Raw genomic sequence first — 20,557 nt, forward strand, 5'->3', positions numbered from 1 at the left:
TGCAGACCTTTAACCCACACATAATCTCCAGGCTGTAACTGAGACAAATCATGTGCTCTGTGTCTGCTGTTATAATCTTGCTGAAGCTTTTGTCTGTACTTCTGCTCAATCTCTCTCAGCCTCTTCATATCCGCACCTTCTGGATTAAGCTGAGAAGAAATCATAGGAACAGTCGTTCTTATCCTTCTACCCATCAGAAGTTCTGCAGGGCTGTATCCATTCGCCAGAGGTGCACAACGATAAGCCATGAGAGCAAGATATGGATCCCCAGACTTCTTGAGAAGATTCTTTACCGTTCTCACAGCTCGTTCCGCCTCACCATTGCTCTGTGGGAAATGTGGGCTGGAAGTCACGTGTTTGAAGTTCCAGCAGCGCACGAATTTACGGAAGTGCTCAGAACTAAATTGTGGTCCATTATCCGTGTGCACCTCATCCGGAATGCCGTGTCGTGCAAACACAGATTTAAAGTGTTCAATAACACCTTCAGATGTTGTAGATGTCAGCTTGGCCACCTCAAAATACCTGGAATGATAGTCCACCACAATCAAGTAATGCTGTGAACCAAACTGAAACAGGTCTGCTCCTACTGTGGACCATGGTCTTGTAGGAAACTCAGTAGGAATCAAAGTTTCCCTCAGGTTTGTTCTCTCACGAGCACAGACGTCACATTTTTCTATCATTTCTGTCAACTCTTTACTGAGACCTGGCCACCAAACTGACTGCTTGGCTCTTGCTCTGCATTTGGTTATCCCCAGATGTCCTTCATGCAGCTTTGAAAGAATGTCCTTCTTCAGTGATGCAGGAATCACTATTCTGCTACCGTAAAGTAGCAAACCGCTGTGAACTGAGAGATCTCCTGAGTACTGCAAGTAAGGCTGCAGGGATCTGTCAGCTGAGAATTTATCTGGCCATCCTTCCACGCAGCACTTTTTGAGTTGCTGAACTATGACGTCATTCTCCTGATGAGTCTTAATTTGCTGAAGCCTGCTCTCAGTAGCTGGTAGGCTGCTTATGACTGCGTCCACATAGAGGTTGATATCTTCCTCCGATGAGTCAGAATCATTCCCTCCAACAGGAGCTCTTGACAGAACGTCTGCCGTTGCTATGTTTTTGCCTGCGACATGAGAGATGGTAAAAGAAAACCTCATCAGTCTCATACGTAAGCGTTGTATGCGGGGTGGCAGCTCATCCAATCTCTTTGAACCCAGCAGTGGGACTAACGGTTTGTGATCCGTTTCGATGTGAAAACATTTCCCGATGAGAAACTCTTGAAACCTCTCACATGCCCACGTCAAGGCCAACGCCTCCTTCTCAATTTGGGCGTAGCGCTGCTCTGTTTCGCTCAAAGCTCTGGACGCATACGCGACCGGTTTCCATCCTCCATTTTCTTGTTTTTGGAGGAGAACCGCGCCCATCCCATAGGAAGAAGAATCTGCAGACACCAGCGTTTCAACATTTGGGTTATACAGAGCGAGTCCCGGGGGTGTTGTCAGATCAGCTCTGATACTCTCAACGGCTTTCTGCTGCTGTGAACCCCAGGTCCACATGTTAGACTTCCTCAGCAGGTCTCTCAGAGGGCGTGTCTTTTCTGCCAGGTGAGGCAAAAACTTTCCAAGGTGATTTGCCATTCCAAGAAAACGTCTCACCTCGCTCACATTGTTAGGCTACTGCATGCCTGTGATGGCTTTAACCTTTTCAGGGTCTGGGCTGACTCCTGATCCTTCAATAATCTGACCCAAGAATTTTATCTTGCTTTTTGAAAACTCACATTTGTCATTTAATGTGACACCTGCCTCTTGGAGACGAGATAATGCTCTTCTCAGTCTCTCATCATGTTCTTCTTGTGTGGTTCCCCAGATGAGAACGTCATCCATCTGACACAAAACTCCTTTGAGACCCTCCAGGATACGTGACATTCGTTTCTGGAAGTGCTCGGGTGCAGACGAGATCCCAAAACACAGACGATTGTAGCAGTATCGTCCAAAAGGAGTTATAAAGGTGGTCAACGGAGAAGAGTCTTTAGATAGTGGAATCTGCCAGAATCCAGCATTAGCATCCAACTTTGAAAAGACTTTGGCTCCAGCCAGCTGCCCTAATGTGTTTTCAACAGACGGAAGAGGATGTTTTTCTCTTAACACAGATTGATTCAGTTCGGTTAGGTCAGTGCAGATCCTCACCCTGCCTGTGCGTTTTGGCACCACCACCATGGGTGCACACCACTCAGTTGGCTGGTCCACTTTTGAGATGACCCCCTGCTGCTCCATTCGGGTCAGCTCCTCCTTAACCTTTGGCATAAGGGGAAGAGATATGCGTCTTGGTGTGGACAGAGAGAAAGGCTGAGCGTTCGGTTTCAGCACAATGTTGTACTCTCCCTCCATTTTTCCGAGTCCACTGCAAAAGCTTAGGGAACTCCCTTTTACCAGTCGCTGTGGAGTCCAGCATGATGTTCTCTACTCTGGCAACCAGCTGTAGAGCAGTAGCTGCTGCTCCACTCAGGAGCGGCATACTCAAACCTTTAACAGCATAGATGTCCTCCTTTGTGTTTTCGTTATTTTGTGAAGGTTAGCTGTGAACATACCTTGGATTTGTAAACGTGAACCTCCTGGTCCTCGTAAGACTTTTGTTGGCTTCTCCAGCTTGCCAAACTGTCCTTCTTTGTACAGCGTCTCTGAAACTGCAGTCACATCAGCTCCAGTGTCAATTTTAAACACTGTGCTATGGCTGTTCACCTCTACTTCTGTTATCCATGGACTTATTGTGTCTTTATCAGACATTGAACCTAAGAAAGCAAATCCATCAATTGAGTCCTCTGTTACCATAGCAATTTTCATGTCTTTCCTCTGTTTGGTTCTGCAGACTCTTGCATAATGTCCCTTTTTCCTGCACTGATTGCACACTGCTTCACGTGCTGGGCATTGCTGCATGCTACGTCCTCTTGAAACTCCACATCTCGTGCACTGAATTACTGTGTCCTGTGTGTGTGTCTTTACTTTTTGGCGGTGTGGCGGTGCTCTTGTCTTCACACGTGTGCCGTCGTGTTGACGCGCATGCACGCCATCCCCCTGCACATCCGCTCTGAAGTTACTGTGAAGCATCTCTTGCTGCCTTTTAACCTGCTCCCTCTGTCGCGCTCTATTAACTGCTTTTTCTAAAGTCAGCTCTGGGTCCATCTGTAGTTGTTCCGATAACCGTTTGTCTTTCACACCCACAACAAATCTGTCTTTCACCATCTTGCTGTGAAGAGCGCCGTAGCCGCAGTGCTCTGCCAGGCATTGCAGCGCAGTGTGGAAGCTGTCGACCGTCTCTTCCATCTCCTGCTGTCGTTGGTTGAACTTTGCTCTTTCAAAAATTACATTACTGCGAGCCACAAAATGAGCGTCCAGCCTTGTCTTGACTGTGTTGAAGTCGACTGCCTCCTCCGGACTCAGGTGCAACGAGACCAGAATATCCTCGGCTTCCTCCCCCATGGAATAAATCAGCGAATTCCCTTGGTTCTCCTCGGCTTGAGTCTCCAAACCAGACGCAATCCGGAACCTTTCAAAACGCTTTATCCACTTAGGCTAGTCATCTGCCTTGAAGGAAAACTGCTGAGGTGGGGGTACCTGAAATCGACTCATGGCGGCCGTCCTGGACTTCGATGACGACTACGAGCGGCAAAATCCACTTTTTTTTCTCCAGTTCAAACCCCTCCTAGGTGTACTTCTGACACCATGTTCAAGTGGCTGATTTTTATATATTTTTATATCACCAACACACGAGACACGCTTGTAGCTTCACACAGGTTCCGCTTTTATTCAACTTCCCTCCAGGCACAAATAAACACATACAAAGGTTCCTACCCCTTTGTGTCACCTGAAACTACAATCCAAGCATTGAAATGTTTGTTGTTCAGCTCACCAACACTGCCAGACAAAAACCCCCACCTGCACAGTGTCACCTGGTTAAATACTTCTTCCATCTACCTACCTGGTAGATTAGGATTCACATTTTCCTTATACTGCCTCCTGCAGCTGTGGAGTTGGTCCTACCTGGAACAACTCAATGTTCAGGAGCAAAATAAAGAAAATAGACAATAAGGCAGAATAAACAAATCTTAACAGCTGCCCTCCTCACAGAAAGGACTGTGTTGGAACAGTCAGCCAGAGTCTGTGGCTTTAGAGACCCTGAGAGGAACAAGACGGATAGAAAATGGATAAAAACAGAACTGTAGATTCAGCGTATGCTGATTCAGAGGCTCAGAGTCTGACCATCAGAGACAGAGTCTGACCCTCATCTGTCACTAAAAAGACTCAGACTCTGGGAGAATACAGACTTAATCAATAGTTACCTGCACTGTCTAGTGGGTCCATATGACCCCACCTTAAACTATAAACAACCTTTTCTGGTGGATGATGGTGGAAACACAAACTGTGAAGTTGGCACCATCTGGTGGCAGAGAGCAGGCATGGCGCCTTCTGGTGGACTAAGACAAAAAAAAAAGAGAAGTGGGGTCACCTGGACCCAGGAGGTGTAAAGTGGAGAAATGGTGACCCCTGGTGGACGCGGACAGAAAAGAGAAACAGGGTTTTGATGACCCCTGGTGGCTGGGGGTGATAGAGGGGGCCTGCAACGTGCAAAAAAAAATTTGAGGAAAATGATGCCTTAGGCCAGCCCAGAGGGGAGGGGGGGGGGGTTCTGTTCTTAAAATGACCCACCCTCCCCTTCATCCATGCTTTTTCCCCCCTTTGGAAAACACAAGGAGTCTGTATTCATAATGAACAGAGCTTCTTTCCACAGAAAACAGCTCATGAACCACGGTGTAGCTTTGCCACACATGTAATCACACACAGTACAGACCAAAGGTTTGGACACACCTTCTCATTCAAAGAGTTTTCTTTATTTTACGACTATGAACATTGTAGATTCACACTGAAGGCATCAAAACTATGAATGAACAGATGTGGAATTCTATAGATAACAAAAAGTGTGAAACAACTGAGAATATGTCATGTTGTAGGTTCTTCATAGTAGCCACCTTTGGCTTTGATTACTGCGTCATTCTGAACTCTCGTCGTATCATGACACTGTGGTTCGTAAAAGAACGGGCACTGTTCACTGGAGATCAGAACAATTGATACAGATACCTGAGATAAAAGAAAGAATAAAAAATCAATGGAAATTTTTGTTGGCGACATAATCATCTCAAACACAACTATCGTTGCATTTTCCCCTCGTATTTTAATGTGTCTAAGACTAAATCTTGTTGCTCACACGTGTTCAATGTTAAAGTCCCGTTAGCTGTCATGCATGTAGGTGTGGGACATTTATTCTCCTCAGCTGACCCATCATCTCCTGCGCAAATGGCGTGCTGAAGTAACAGCCACGCACGAGAACCGTTTGGTTGGGGTTGATATGGGGTTAATATGCCGCCGGGTGTAACCATAACCTTAACCCTCCTCTGGGTCTGTGCAGCACAGAAATAAGTTAAGCACTAAATACATGTATTTTGAAAATAACATGCAACGTTCTAAAAAGGAAAGTAAGGAACTCCTCAATGTGGTCCGGGGAGGGGGCTGTCAGGTTTCATGCCTTAAATGCTTAAATGATTCCCTGCTTTCAAGCCCAGTCAATGTCATGCCCCCAAGAGTCACATACCCCACTGTGATTGGTTGGTTAGTCAGCTCTGTGCACAGTACTGAAAAAGTGTTATTCATATAAACTGGGGGGACACTCTACCATTAAACTTTCATATTGGGGGGAAGGGGGGGCCAAATATCATCTTGGGGGCCGCAAATAGCCTGCGGGCCGCAAGTTCGAGACCCCTGTCCTAAGTGAACAATTAACTTGTTTAACCCTACAACTACATGTTAATAATCCATCAGATTAGCTTCATCCAGATGGAGTTAGGGGACGACTGAGGGCGGAAGACAAGCCTGAGGCAGGATCCCCAGCCAAGTGTTAGAGTCAACAGAATGATGTGCACCCTCTGACTTTGCTTCATGAAAAAAATGTGGCTTAGGTCAAAACATGCCGATCAACACAGGTTTAGACTATAATTAGCTAGCAGGTATAGGTTGAGAGATCTATTAATTATAATTTAAGAAATAAATTATAAACCATATAATTTCAGATAAGCTAAAATATAAATTGCCAAATATTTTTTTATTTATTTCAGCGTTTCAACTTGATACAAGTGCAACTGCAACTAACAAAGAAACAATGTTTTTGTTAGAAATGACAGACACACACAGAGGGCTTCAGAAACAACTGAAAATCATTTATTTAGGAACATTTAATAAACATTTTCTCTGATGAACTAACCTGCTTCACTTGGAAACACAGGTCTAGACTAAGGTAAACTAGTTAACAGGTATCGGTTGATGGATCTATGACTTGGTTATCATTTCAAAATGAATTCATAAACAATATTATTTCATATTAACTCCAATACAAACTAACAAATATTGTCTTTTATTTGACACTTTTTAACAAGATACAAAATGGAACTGACAAATAAAAAACACACAAAATTTTCTGTTCCGAATTGACACACACCGAGTGCTTCAGAAACGGCTGATATATCATTTATTTATAAGCATTTGAAAACATTTTCTCTGATTAAAAAAAAAACTACTTTAAAAAAAATTGAACCTTTGTAAACAAGAATCATTTATCGCAGAACAGGAAACTTACAGTGATACCTGCAATTATTTCTCCTGAAAAGGAGGAATGATTGTTGAACTGGAACTACGAAGCTGTTTCTACCGTGTGTGGGTTAACATGTGACGTGTAACAAGAGACCTTTGGGTGAAACGTTTGCTGCATTTTTTACAGGAATAAGGCTTCTCTGCTGCGTGAGTAAACATGTGAGATGAGAGATTGGATTTTTTCCTGAAGTCCTTGTTGCATTCCTTACAGGAATAAGGCTTCTCTCCTGTGTGAGTTAACATGTGATGAGTGAGCACAGATCTATACCGGAAACGCATGTTGCATTCTTTACAGGAATATGGCTTCTCTCCAGTGTGGGTTAACATGTGACGTGTTAAATGAGACCTCTGAGTGAAACTTTTTCTGCATTCCTTACAGGAATAAGGCTTCTCTCCAGTGTGAGTTAGCATGTGAGATGAGAGATGAGATTTTTTTCTGAAATTCATGTTGCATTCCTTACAGGAATAAGGCTTCTCTCCTGTATGAGTATACATGTGATGAGTGAGCACAGAACTATACCGGAAACATTTGTTGCATTCTTTGCAGCAAAAAGGCTTCTCTCCTGTGTGAGTTAACATGTGACACGTGACATGAGACTTCTGAACAAACCTTTTGCTGCATTTTTTACAGGAATAAGGCCTTTCTCCTGTATGGGTAGACATGTGATACTTCAAACTTTGAGCAGTAGTATAACATCTTCCACACTCTTTACAAGAGTTTTTCTTTGGTTTCTCTTTTTTTTTACATTTCTTCTTTGAAGCAATTTTCCTTAAAGTTTTGTCACGAACACGTTTTTCTGTTATTTCCTCCAAGTTGATGTCACTCTGACTTTGTGACATGTGAGAGCGGTACCCACTTTGGGCATGACGTCTGTCTCTTCGCTTCCTCTGATCTTTCTTCTGTGGATCTGTCTCTCCATCTGTAGTTAATATTGGTTCTTTGTGTTGGTTTCCTTCTTCCTCCTGACAATTAGTTACAATAAGGCTCTGCTGATTGTTTAGATCTGCTTCACTGTTCTCATCTTCCTCATAAGTAGGAATCTCCATCAAGGTATCAGTCTCCTGCTTCAGATCAAGCTGCTCTTCACCTTGACGTATGTAGAGCTCTTCTTGCTCCTCTTTCATATGTGGAGGTTCTGGTTCCTGCAGTTCCTCTTTAGTTTCTGAAGGTTCTGGTTCCTCCTGTTCCTCTTGAATCTGTGGAGGTTCTGGTTCCTGCAGTTCCTCTTTAGTTTCTGAAGGTTCTGGTTCCTCCTGTTCCTCTTGAATCTGTGGAGGTTCTTGTTCCTTCAGTTCCTCTTTAATTTCTGAAGGTTCTGGTTCCTGCAGTTCCTCCTTAATCCGTGGATGTTCTGGTTCCTTCAGTTCCATTCTAAAGTTCCTCTGCTGGTTGCGAAGATCTTCCTCTTCAGTCATCCAATGCTGGGGGAGCACTGCAGAGACACAAACCCAACAAGAAGCTTGTTTACACTTTTTAAAAAAATTGTTCTTTGTTAAGTACCAATAAAAATTGTAATCACTTCATTCAGAAGATAATTGCTTTAAATTTTTAATTAAAAAAATAATCCACCCATTCATCCATTTTCTGAACCCCCTGAATCCCTTTTGAGGTCATGGGAATCCTGGGGTTTATACCAGGAAGCCAGGGTCCACCACGGACAGGTTGCAAGTCCATCACCTGACCACAGAACACACACACTCATATGCACACCTATGGGTGCTATGGCGGGGGCACAAGGAAAACACGCAAACTCCATACAGCAAGGACCCAGCTGAGATTTAAACTAGAGCCTTCTCTCTGTGAGGTGAGAGTTCGGGGCAAACACCTCACATCAAGAAATTTTAAGGATTTCTGAAATATTACCCACCAATTTTAATACCAACTACAGCTCTTAATTCACACACTCCCTACACCAACACACTATGAACACACACGTTACACAAGACTTTTTAGCACTGAAACCACTCAATTCGGGCTCAGATTATTCTTCAGGGTTAAAAGATTAACTACACTCTGTGAACCAAAAAAGGAACTACAAACGTATGACTATTGCAGGTAACTAAATCTAAGTGGACTAAATCTAAGTGGACTAATTTGTTCAACACACACTGAAACAGCAGATATTCTTTACAAAAAGTCTGGTTTTCATTTTACAAGGCTTCATACATCCAAGGGAACAATGACCCTTAACTTAAAACATTTATGTTAACAGGCCTTCACAAAGGGACTTAACGTGACATCTGACCTCACTATATTCAATGAATTAGGACAAGTATTAAGAAAATTCAAGATGGCTGAACCTTAGTGAAGGATTCAACTGAGCAAACAAGGGAGGAAAAACATTCATATTCATTGAAAAACCTGCACAACACATTTTTGTCTTCAGGCACTTACAAAATTGTGTTATTATTATTTTATCCTTATTTAAGGAATTGAAAGTTTTCTGTAAAAACAGCTGAGTAACATGACAAAAGTTCAGCAAAGGTTCAATAACTTTCATATGGCAAGGCCATAACCTTTTGATCTTTTGTTAGATGCTGTAAATATTTGTAATGAAGTTGCAGTGAAACACTATTAAGACATGTTTGTAACTAGTCTAAATTAGAGAACACTTAATGATTCTCATTAGTATTGCGATGGGCGCCACAATAGGCTGTCAGTTACCTCAGCTTGCCTGAGTAGTACAGACATGGACTTTTGACATTTGATCAGAGTAGTGGCACACCTGCTACTCATTTCTGAATTATTTTCCACCACGTCAGGGTCTGAAATGATCAGTGGGCGCATTATTTACACGTGCAATCAGCTGTTGTCACCAGGCATCAACATGCTAGCAGAGAAGCGACTGGAGATTCTCAAAGAGTTACGCCATCACAGGAGAGGCTGTAGAATTTGAGTTAAGCACCAGGAGAGGAAGGAACGCTACAAGTAAAGCGTCCATCCATCCTCATGCAGAATGAAAGACATTTTCCCAAAATAATGAAGGACATCCCAGCGCTAACCAGACTGCAATAGGAGTACCAGAAGAGCAGTCTCCTGCCGTTCATGGAGACCTGGCTCATGGACCTCACACCAAACTCTGATGGAACTCTGGAGCATTTCCAACTAGTGAGAGCGGACTGGTAGGTGGTAGGGAGGGGGCTTGTGGTGTACGTTAATGGGGGATGGTGTAACCCACAAGACAAAACTGCATCAAAGACATTGAACAGTTAGCAGACAGCGTTCAGCCGTACAATCTGGGGGGGAGGGGAGTATTCTTGTTATTGTGTTAACATTCCACCATCTGCAGAGGCTAAAGCAGCCTGTGAAGACATATCCACCTCTGTCTCTTAGCTCCCAACAGCACATCCACAGTCCTTTCTCATAATTTATGGAGACTTTAACTCCATCCCTCTTTCTACCCCAACTTCACCCAGTATGTTGACTGCCAGAGCAGGGGCAATAAACACTGAACTTGCTGTTTGCCAACGCAAAAAAGGCCTACTGTCAGGGTATGGGGGACAGGAGAGCAGGTAGGACCCAGACGCAGAGGCAGGAGGCAAACGGTTTCAGTGCAAACAAAAGGCGCTGCCGAGCAGGATAACAAAAAACAAAACTAGACTTACTGCACTGTAATAAATCCAACTTAAATTTTTTGACTTAACAAAATCTTTTATGTTGTAATAACTCTATAATCTAAGTTCTACTAATAAATCCAACAATTTAAGTCAGTTCAGCAAGTTAAGGTAGTCGTACAGTTCAACATTATTTGTTGAGTTGTCTGTACTTATATATCTGAGTTGCAGCTCATTACAGTGTGATAAAGTTCTGTGAACTTATCTTTTTTAATTGTGAAATGCGGGAATGCCAACTTTTGGAGTTGGCAATGTCCACTGATTGAGTGGTTTGTCAAGAAGTGTCAAGTGGAGAAGTTTTAACTCTTATTTAATGACACAAGTATTAGAATCAGTTATACATATGTGTGTTTGTGTGTGTGTTACAGACACGAACCAGGGGGTATTTCAGGAAGAATGTTTAAACTACCCTGACTTTAACTCTGAACTCTGGCTGAAATCCTATGTTGGTTCCTAAAGATCTGATATGAGTTAGAGTAATCACGCTTGACTTGGTAACCCTGGGTTAATGCACGTGCACAGCAAGTACATAAAGTACGTTGTATCCCACAATTCCTTGCGGTGTCGATCTAACAGCAGCATCAAAGTTACACCTACTTAATTGAATTAATCAACTTCCTTAGCCTCAAACTTATCGTGGGAGCTAGCATAACCTCCTTTCTGGAATACCCCCCAGGGCTTCAGCCATTTTGTAAACAACGTTTTGTGGAACTGGGCCTTAGCCCCGCCCAAGGCAACTAAGACTCATGGGAAGTGTTGATTCCCAAACCTTGAGTTAGGGAGCTGTGAAGAGAAATGACCCTCATGTTGTTGCTGTTATAAAGTATGGTTAAGCATATGTATTTGTCCTTCTGCACACATGTAGGTAAGCTGTGACTGCTAACCTGTGCCTCAATGATCTTGAGAAGATCTGGGCTGCATGTGGAAATAAAAAATTAAAAGCAGAATGGTATAAAGTATGTATGATTACTGAACTGTACTAAAAGTTAAAAGTAGAGGTGCTCTTAATACTCAAATTTAAATTATTTCAACCTCTGGTCAAGTCAGCAATAATTGGAATTTACGGTTGTTCCAGCCTAAAAAATTAAGTCTGTACATCTAAGCCTGAGTTGTGAAAAATCAAGATTCAGAGTTAGGATTACTCGACATTTTAGGTCACTATAACTTACATCTGAGTTGGTCAAAATTACAATTCAAAATTAATCCAACTTGAACTTTTAAGTTCATACAACTTACAACTGAGTTAGAAGAACTTAGATAAATGAGTTTGAAAACTCCAACACAAAACTTAAAATATTGAGTTTAGGTCCTTAACTCAAAATTTTACCGAAGTTTGTTGCCTTACAATTTTAAGTTCTGCCAAATTTTCTTTTTTTGCAGTGTGTGACGTGGCAAGAAACATGGAAACATCCAAGAAATAAATTACGCTATGACATGAAGACGTTAGTAATGTTAATGGACCAGCACAAGAGGAAGGGAGAGACGAGACTTAAATACAGACAGGGCAAACAAGACACAGATGAACAAGATCAGGACAGATAGAGACAAGGAAGTAAAACTCAGGAACATGACCAAACAGAACACCTTTCAAAATAAAACAGGAAACAGAACAAGAAATGAAGCAAAAACCAAGACAAAATAAACCCATACCATGACAGTACCCCCCTCTCCAGGAACCGCTCCGAGGTTCCAACAGTCCACCAAGGAGGAGGGGGCCCGTGAGACTAACTGTGACAGGCAACTCAGTACAGGGAGGCCGGGCTTGGCACGCCAGCAAGGCCGAGAAGAGTCCGGAGGACGGCCGGGTGTCCGAGCGGTCCGGCGAGGCAGGTCCGGAGGACGGCTGGGAGGCCGGGCTGGGAGGCCGAGCGGTCCGGCGAGGCAGGTCCGGAGGACGGCCGGGAGGCCGAGCGGTCCGGCGAGGCAGGTCCGGAGGACGTCCGGGAGGCCGAGCGGTCCGGCGAGGCAGGTCCGGTATAGAGTCCTCCGTGGCGTCAGGCATGGAGTCCTCCGTGGCGTCAGGCATGGAGTCCTCCGTGGCGTCAGGCATGGAGTCCTCCGAGGCGTCAGGCATGGAGTCCTCCGTGGCGTCAGGCATGGAGTCCTCCGAGGCGTCAGGCATGGAGTCCTCCGAGGCGTCAGGCATGGAGTCCTCCGAGGCGTCAGGCATGGAGTCCTCCGAGGCGTAAGGCATGGAGTGAGGCATGGAGGCAGGCATGGAGGCAGGCATGGAGGAAGGCATGGAGGCAGGCATGGAGGCAGGCATGGAGGCAGGCGTGGAGGCAGGCATGGAGGCAGGCTTGGAGGCAGGCTTGGAGGCAGGCATGGAGGCAGGCATGGAGGCAGGCGTGGATGCAGGCGTGGATGCAGGCGTGAAGTCAGGCAGGGAGACAGGCGTGGAGTCAGGCATGGAGACAGGCGTGGAGTCAGCTGGCCGGTCAGGCGTGGAGTCAGCTGGCCGGTCAGGTGTGGAGTCAGCTGGCCTGTCAGGCGTGGAGTCAGCTGGCCTGTCAGGCGTGGAGTCAGCTGGCCGGTCAGGCATGGAATCAGCTGGCAGGTCAGGCGAAGAGTCAGCTGGCCGGTCAGGCGTGGAGTCAGCTGGCCGGTCAGGCGTGGAGTCAGCTGGCCGGTCAGGCGTGGAGTCAGCTGGCCGGTCAGGCGTGGAGTCAGCTGGCCGGTCAGGCGTGGAGTCGACTGGAGGGTCAGGCGTGGAGTCAGCCGGCGTGTCAGGCGTGGAGTCAGCTGGCCGGTCAGGCGTGCAGTCAGCTGGCCGGTCAGGCGTGGAGTCGACTGGAGGGTCAGGCGTGGAGTCAGCCGGCGTGTCAGGCGTGGAGTCAGCCGGCGTGTAAGGCACGGAGTCGGCCGGCGTGTAAGGCACGGAGTCGGCCGGCGTGTCAGGCGTGGAGTCGGCCGGCGGGTCGGGCCAGCAGTCGGCCGGCGGGTTGGGCCAGCAGTCGGCCGGCGGGTCGGGCCAGCAGTCGGCCGGTGGGTCGGGCCAGCAGTCGGCCGGCGGGTCAAGCTGGGGCCAGAGTGGGTCCGGCACCCCGTTGGAAAAAGGGGTGAGTCGGGGTGCGTCCGGCACAACAACTAGACTTACTGTGGCGTGGCAAGAAACATGGAAACATCCAAGAAATAAATGATGCTATGACATGAAGACGTTAGTGACGTTAATGGACCAGCACAAGAGAAAGGGAGAAGCAAGACTTAAATACAGACAGGGCACACAAGACACAGGTGAACATGATCAGGACAGATTGGGACAAGGAAGTAAAACTCAGGAACATGACCAAACAGAACACCTTTAAAAATAAAACAGGAAACAGAACAAACGATGACAGAACAAGAAATGAAGCAAAAACCAAGACAAAATAAACCCATACCATGACACCTACAGCTAATCATCTTTACCCACACTGGGCAACTCTAACACAACCTGGACATTCTTAAGCCCCCATTTAACCCCTTGGTGAAGAGGATACACCCCACCACAAATATGGACATGCTGTGGATGATCATCAATTTCAGAAGGAAGTCACTTCCTGTTTCATCCATGAACATCCAGGAAAAGACATTGAGACGTTGGACTCTCAGAAATACCTGGGTGTTCACCTCAATGACAGACTGAACTGGATGACTAACGCAGACATCTTGAACAAGAAGGGCCAGTTGACTCCACTTGCTGAGGAGACAAAGGTCTTCAGAGTTTGCAGGACTCTTACGGACTATTTATGATGGCGTTATTGCATCTGTCCTCTTCTACGGCGTGTGTTGGTGGGGAGTGGATGCATGGACAGGAACAGGAGGAAGATCGACAAACTGCTGCAGAGATCCAGCTCTGTACTGGGATGTTCCCTAGAGTCTGTGACTGTGATGGGTGAGAGGTAGATGTAAGGAAAACTGGAATCCATCATGGACAATCCTCTTCATCCTCTGTGTGAGACCATGGAAGCACTGAGGATCTCCTTCAGTCAGAAAGAGCATTCACAGATCTTTCTGCTATCAGCTATTAACGCCTCATAGACACTGAATGCTTCATTGTGTTATTTGATGCAGTTTGGTAACCATTATGAAAAAATAGAAATGTTAAAATAAACAGGGTGAAAAAAGGTTCGTGAAAATACATTTCATTGGGTTAATTATTGATGAAAAACTAAACTGGAAAGCACATGTTAGATATCAGCAAACTAAACTGTCCAGAAGCATTTCAATTTTAAATAAAGCTGTGTTCATATTAATAATTTTAATTCAAAAGAACATCCAGTGTATCTCCAGGAGGATGACACTGAATTCTACTGAACCAGTTTCTTCTCATGCTGTGATGTTAGTAGTTGGGTTATTAATGGTGAAAACTGACAGTAAAACTCCTCCATATCCTGATCAGTCAGTCACACACAGGGCTTTTATTGAGGCCCGTTATTGAGGCCCACCTCACACAGAGAGAGAAGAGCCAGCCCCGACCCCCACCCCGAACCACGGCAGAAGGGCAAGGAGCAGCGACTACCAGGCCCCCCACCCTCTAAGGCTACGTTCACACTGCAGGCTGAAACGACCCAATTCCGAATTTTTTGCCCCTAAGTGGCCCAATTCCGATCTTTTCATGACAGTCTGAATGACACAGATCCGATCTTTTCAAATGCGACCCAGGCCCCGTGGGTTTGCCGTCCTGATTCCGAATTGTAGCCGATCTTTTCAATTGCGACCGCCGTGTGACCGGCCAGGCGACTTGATTCCGAACTGTACGTCATCGACACGCAACAAACGTCATCATTTTGCGTTGAAGTAGGCGGGAACGAGAACGTAAACATCAACCATGGTGGACGATGCTACTGAGACCAGTCAGTGGAAGGGAAGCAGGTCACTGATTGGATTTATATTTGGGGTGATCGCTCTTTTCAAGCCAAACTCCAGGGTTCTTACCGCAACTGGGCGGTTTTTGAAAAAAATTCCAGCTAAATGGCAGAGCGTGGTGTTGAACCTTTACCGCGATAACTTTTTTTTCTTTCTCCCCTTTCCACCGTGCTCAGAAGCGCGGGGGACCCAGGCGATCCTCCTCCTCCTCCCTGTTCTAAACCTTAGATTCTCCAGAACGGGTTAATAAAGAGTCCATAGCATTTATTTTGGGGGAAACCTTCTTTTATTACCGTCCTCCTTCCTCCGTAACACACAACATGAATGCGCGCCCACACTGCCCCCCCCCTATTCTCTATCGCGGCACGCGCTTGCACACACGCGGGCGCGCGGCCCCAGCACATACACATTCCTCTTCCACTACAGTGGGTACAGACGATCCCGACTCCAATGCCTTCTTAAAATGAGAAGATTGTAATTGTGCTGCTCCTTTGTGAAAATAAATTTAATATTACAAAAAGAGCTCCGCTTTTGACAACACTGTTGTTGACATCCATTGTTAACGTTGGCTCCGCAAACAAGTGACGTCGTTCACCGTTGAGTATTCTTCTGGCTTCTGCGCATGCGGGTCTCGTTTGGGTCGTGTCACGGTCACACTGGAGATCACAAAAGTTCGGATTTACTTGGAAATGTGAACGGTCTAGCAAACAATTCGGATTTTTTCAAAAAATCCGAATTGAGCATTAAGCCCTGCAGTGTGAACGTAGCCTAAGTCATGGAGTCAGCCACGGGAGACCAGAGAGACTGAATTCTTTCAAAGTTACTTGAACTTTGGGCTGACTTTTTTTCCAAGCTGATATGATCAAACAGCAGATTTCTGAATTGACTTATATTTATATTTTTCTTGTGTTTCCAATTTATTAAAATAGTTTTTTTAAATAGTTATTTTTAAATAGTTTTCTGAAATCTGTGATTTGCCGTCCCTGCAGCTGCTCCCGTCTCCTGTCCCACATGTGAGAATAAAAGGGGAGGGGTAGTGGGCTCAGGCTGCGAGGTGGAACGGGGGGCGTGGCTAGCTGCAAGCGCTGCCTGGATTGTGCAACACCAGGATCATCGTGTGCATTCAGATTCCCCAGCTCATGCTAATAATGTAATTCTTATTAATTAATGTAGACATTTTGATGACGTGTCTTTATTTTCTATCAATGTTGTCTGCCTGTAATTTAGTTGTGTCAGTATTTGACATAAAGACAGCAGTAATGCAGGAAAACAGCTGCACTCTTTAAGATCATAAATAAACAATACATAATTTAGAAAAAAAATCAGCACAATGTTTTTATCTGTTTCTTCAGACTAAAACATTAAATATATTGGTGCTGCTGTGTTCATTTTTCAGATCAATTCACATCAAATGGTTCAGTTGGTCAAAATGTTTCCAGTTTAAATAATGACAGATTATTTTATTTCAGGCACTTTAAGCTTCTTTTCTGTTTTAGACTAGAAAATGGTTTCTGTGGCTAAATACAGTTAATATTTGTTGAAAGTGGATTTATATTGATTTTTTTCTTTTTTATTGTTAAATGTTTAGGTATACTTACTTCATTTATTATAGATACTAACCTAATATATTGTCACCATGTGGCTGTGTGTATGTGTGTGTGTATGGGGCGCGAAACATTTTCTTTTTTGTGGGGGGGCCTGGCAAAAAATGATTGAGAAGGAGTGTCTTATTGGAACATGTTTGTTGAAGATATTGCATGGAAGGAGGTTTGGCTAATTCATAATCTGTAATAAATTCTTGATCATCAATAGAGTAAAAAGTTCATTTTAAGATTATCCACATAATGTACCAAGCTAAAACTTTTATTCAAATTAGATTTAGATTAAACATTGATACACTCTGTAGTAGTGATGCAACATTATGACTTTCTACAACCAATCCGGATACCAATAGTCAACTGATATTTTTAAAATACTTCTCAAATGCCCAGAAACTTTCCTTTTTTTTTCTTTGAATAAGTGCTAACGCTTAAAATGGAGTTTTAGGGCAGTTTATAAACTTTGTTTTTTAATCACGACTTCTGAGTCAAATTTACAAGAACAAAGTCATAGATTAACGAGGAAAAAACACCAAAGTTTTCCGTTTATTGGAGCCTAGCTTAAAGAGGAAATATGTGGATCATTTGGTGAAGCTTTATTTCCAGATAGGTTTGAAAAACAAAGAAATTCAGAACCTTTTGGCGACTCAAAATCAAATTATTGTCAGTGTTGGTAAAGCAGAGTTTCATAAAATAAGGAGCTCAAAGACACATTTGGGTGTAGAGGACCGCAGCTTTATTTTTTTTTCATTCACATACCCAGAAATCCCATAGTCACCTGACGTCAATAGCTGCTCTGTATGCTCACCTCCACTTTAATCTCTTAAGTTTACCAGTTTTTTTTCTCATAAATCTACAACTTTAAATCTTATAATTTTTTTTTGGTGGCCCCTAAGACTGTGGTAAGCACCAGCAATGACAGCAGCTTCATATTCTTTCCACACATGGTGGTGGTGAATTTTCAAATAGCTTGTGAAATTGTGGTGTTAAAGCTTGACCTTTGACCCTCTTTGTGACACTTCTGTCGAAGACATTTTTCAAACAGCGAGTGAGTGGTTGGTCTCAGACACGGTAAAATAAGCCCACATGTTGCAGACGGAGGTCTTTAGGGCAGACGCTGAGAGATGTCAAATACCATTCTCTTTATCATTTTCATTCAGTGACAGAATAATCAATGTTGAAGTAGAAAATGAAAAAGCATTTTGGTGGATTGTTTTCTCATTATAATTTGAGTCAAAAAATGCAGCTTCATTTTGAAAACGAAAAAGCATTTCTGGTTTTGACTTTTATTTTAAATTATGCTACAGAATCAGTTTAAGCTTTTAGTCATCTCTCAATTTAATCAGGGATTTCTTTTCTTATCAGAATCATCAGCATTACGTTGTTCTGTCCAACATCTGCCTACAATTATCTTATCCGATGCTATCATGCTGTCAACTACTCTGTAGTTTTTGCTGCAAAATTCCACTGAAACAGTGATCCATCTATTCTGATATTGTCCTGAAGTTAAAGAAGATTTATGCTAAATTACTCTGATTTGCTGAAATTTCTTGCACATTTTGGCCACATTTCATACTGTCGCGTGCGTGTGTTGTTCAATTGTGTTCTTCTGTGTTTGTGTGATGAAGGTGACATACCTATGTGGTGGAGCTGCAGCTGTGGTTTCCAGATGACATCCAGCAGTCTGCGCTGACGACAGAGCTCCTCCTCGTACTGGACGATGGTTCCTTCACAGAGTCTGCAGATTTCTTCAGCAGCAGCAGCTAGTCGCTCGCTGATCAACTCTCTCAGAGACTGAAGGGAAGACATGGTTCCTGCTCCGATCTTCAGCTCCAACTCCCACAAACACCTTCTTTACGCTGCTTTTTCACTCGATGCTGACAGTTCGTATCCTCCTTTCGGTCCAAAAACTTCACGAACGTCCGGACAAAACCGCCGCCGGTCTCTGAACACAAGCTAGCTACAAGCTGCTAGCGCCGCGCGCTGCTGTTTACTTCCGGGTCACGCTGATTACTTCATTCTGAAAAAGCCTTTTACATTTCGATAATCCGAATATTAATTTTTTTACGAAAATAATTTACAACATTTTAAGTCACAAAATATTTTTTAATAAAAAAATCTAAAAAAAACAAAAATATTTTTGTCAAAACCGCTTGGTAAGCGGATATGACGTCACCAGAATTTACGATGTACTTTTATTTTTTAAACGATGTACTGGAATTAACCACAAAACCAAACTGTAATCAAAGATGTGAGCATAAAAGGACTGTTTAGGAGATGAAGAACTGTTTAGAGTAGAGACTTAATAGAGACTGAAGCTTTTTTGTTTTTACTATTTAAGATAATTTTTACATCCAACCTCAGTTTATCTGAAGTCTCAGATTAGAACAACAATTAGTTCTGGTTTTGTTTGACCCTTTGTCATTGTCTGCAGGTCTGCAAAGCAGAAATACCTGATGTTAAACTGAATAAATTCACTGTAAAAATGTTTGTATTGTTTTCTTCTTGTGTAAAAAAGACAATAATGATGGAGCTGCAGCAGGATTACTTGGCTCAGGTTTTTTTCTTAACTTATATTTAAAAATAATTACAAAACTCTCGCAGACACAACCACCCAATGAATTAAAGCACATCTTTTAACAAAAAACAAAACAAAAAAAAAACTATACACATAAAAATAAAAATAAAACTTTCAGTATAAATTAAAATTTAAGGCAATCAACAATCTAGACCCTATATCAGTAACAATTTTGTAGCAGATTTACAAATGTCATTAATGAAAGGACTTAGGTTCTGAATACGTTTCAATGAGGATGAAAACAGTTTGACTTCATTCTTAAAACACATTAATTAGCTCAGGTGCAGTGGGGGGGGGGGGGGTAATTGTCATGGGCAGCATTTGGCCATTGGAACCGCCCACTTCCATTCACATAACTACAACAGAAAGAAATAAAAAAGAAATAGATACAACTAAAAAAATAAATTTAGAATTGTAGTTCACAATACTAGGGATTGTCATACAACATGTGATCTTCAATGAAAATGGACAGTTTTATTGCTTTCTTTTTTTCATGTATTTTAGTGATTTAAAATATTAACAGTTCTTAAATGTAGTAAATAATGGTTTGGTTTGAAAAAAATCTACTCTTATGAATGAAGAATTTTCCAGAAATTAATACAGTATTAAATGCCAAATCAAATAAATTATCAGCAGAAACTACTAATAATACGATGTTTTTGTAACTGAATAGAAATAGGAAAAGGAAAATTTGAGGAGCACCAACAGAAAAATCCTCCCAAAAACTGTAAACATAAATACATTCAAAACACAGATGATCAAGTGATTCTATATTGCAGAAAAACAGTTATTTTCTTGAAAAATAAAAACTTTAGGAGTCTCCACCTCCTTTAGCTATTCAGGTCTTCAGCAAACTGAATCTCTGTTTCTGTTTTTTTTTGTGTGCATTTATTTTAACTGGTCTATTTTTATTTGTTTTTTAACATTTTTTTAATAAAATTATTATAACCTTGGTACCTCCGTCTCCTGCCTTTGTGTGCATCCGCCAAAGAAAAATGAATTCCCTCTGGACCACATTAACGTTAGCTACTTCCACAAACAAGAGTGACGTCGTTCACCGTTGAGTTGACTACTGCGGGTCACTTCTGGATCATTTCACCGTCACACAGGAGATCACAGATGTTCACATTTTATTGGAAATATGAATGGCCTTGCAAAAAAATTGAATTTTTTCAAAAATTCAGAATTGAGCACTAAGCCCTGCAGTGTGAACGTAGCCATGGATGCTAGGA

The 20,557-nt window shown here is 43.1% G+C and overlaps 1 protein-coding gene and 1 long non-coding RNA gene across 5 annotated transcripts in view; both read right to left on the bottom strand.

Moving 5' to 3' along the window:
• LOC144988961 (NLR family CARD domain-containing protein 3-like) overlaps nt 1-20,557 on the bottom strand; it is a 204,062-nt gene that overhangs the window by 57,739 nt on the left and 125,766 nt on the right. The gene's annotated exons all lie outside the window — the stretch shown is intronic.
• LOC144989499 (uncharacterized) lies at nt 7,233-18,747 on the bottom strand. Its single transcript, XR_013653734.1, has 2 exons — nt 18,385-18,747; nt 7,233-8,119 (listed from the first exon to the last, which is right to left on the bottom strand). It is a non-coding gene; the product is annotated as an uncharacterized LOC144989499 (long non-coding RNA).

The sequence above is a fragment of the Oryzias latipes genome, chromosome 2 (assembly GCF_053564925.1).
Source record: "Oryzias latipes strain Hd-rR chromosome 2, Olatipes_Hd-rR_3.1".
Taxonomy (NCBI): Eukaryota; Metazoa; Chordata; class Actinopteri; order Beloniformes; family Adrianichthyidae; genus Oryzias; species Oryzias latipes.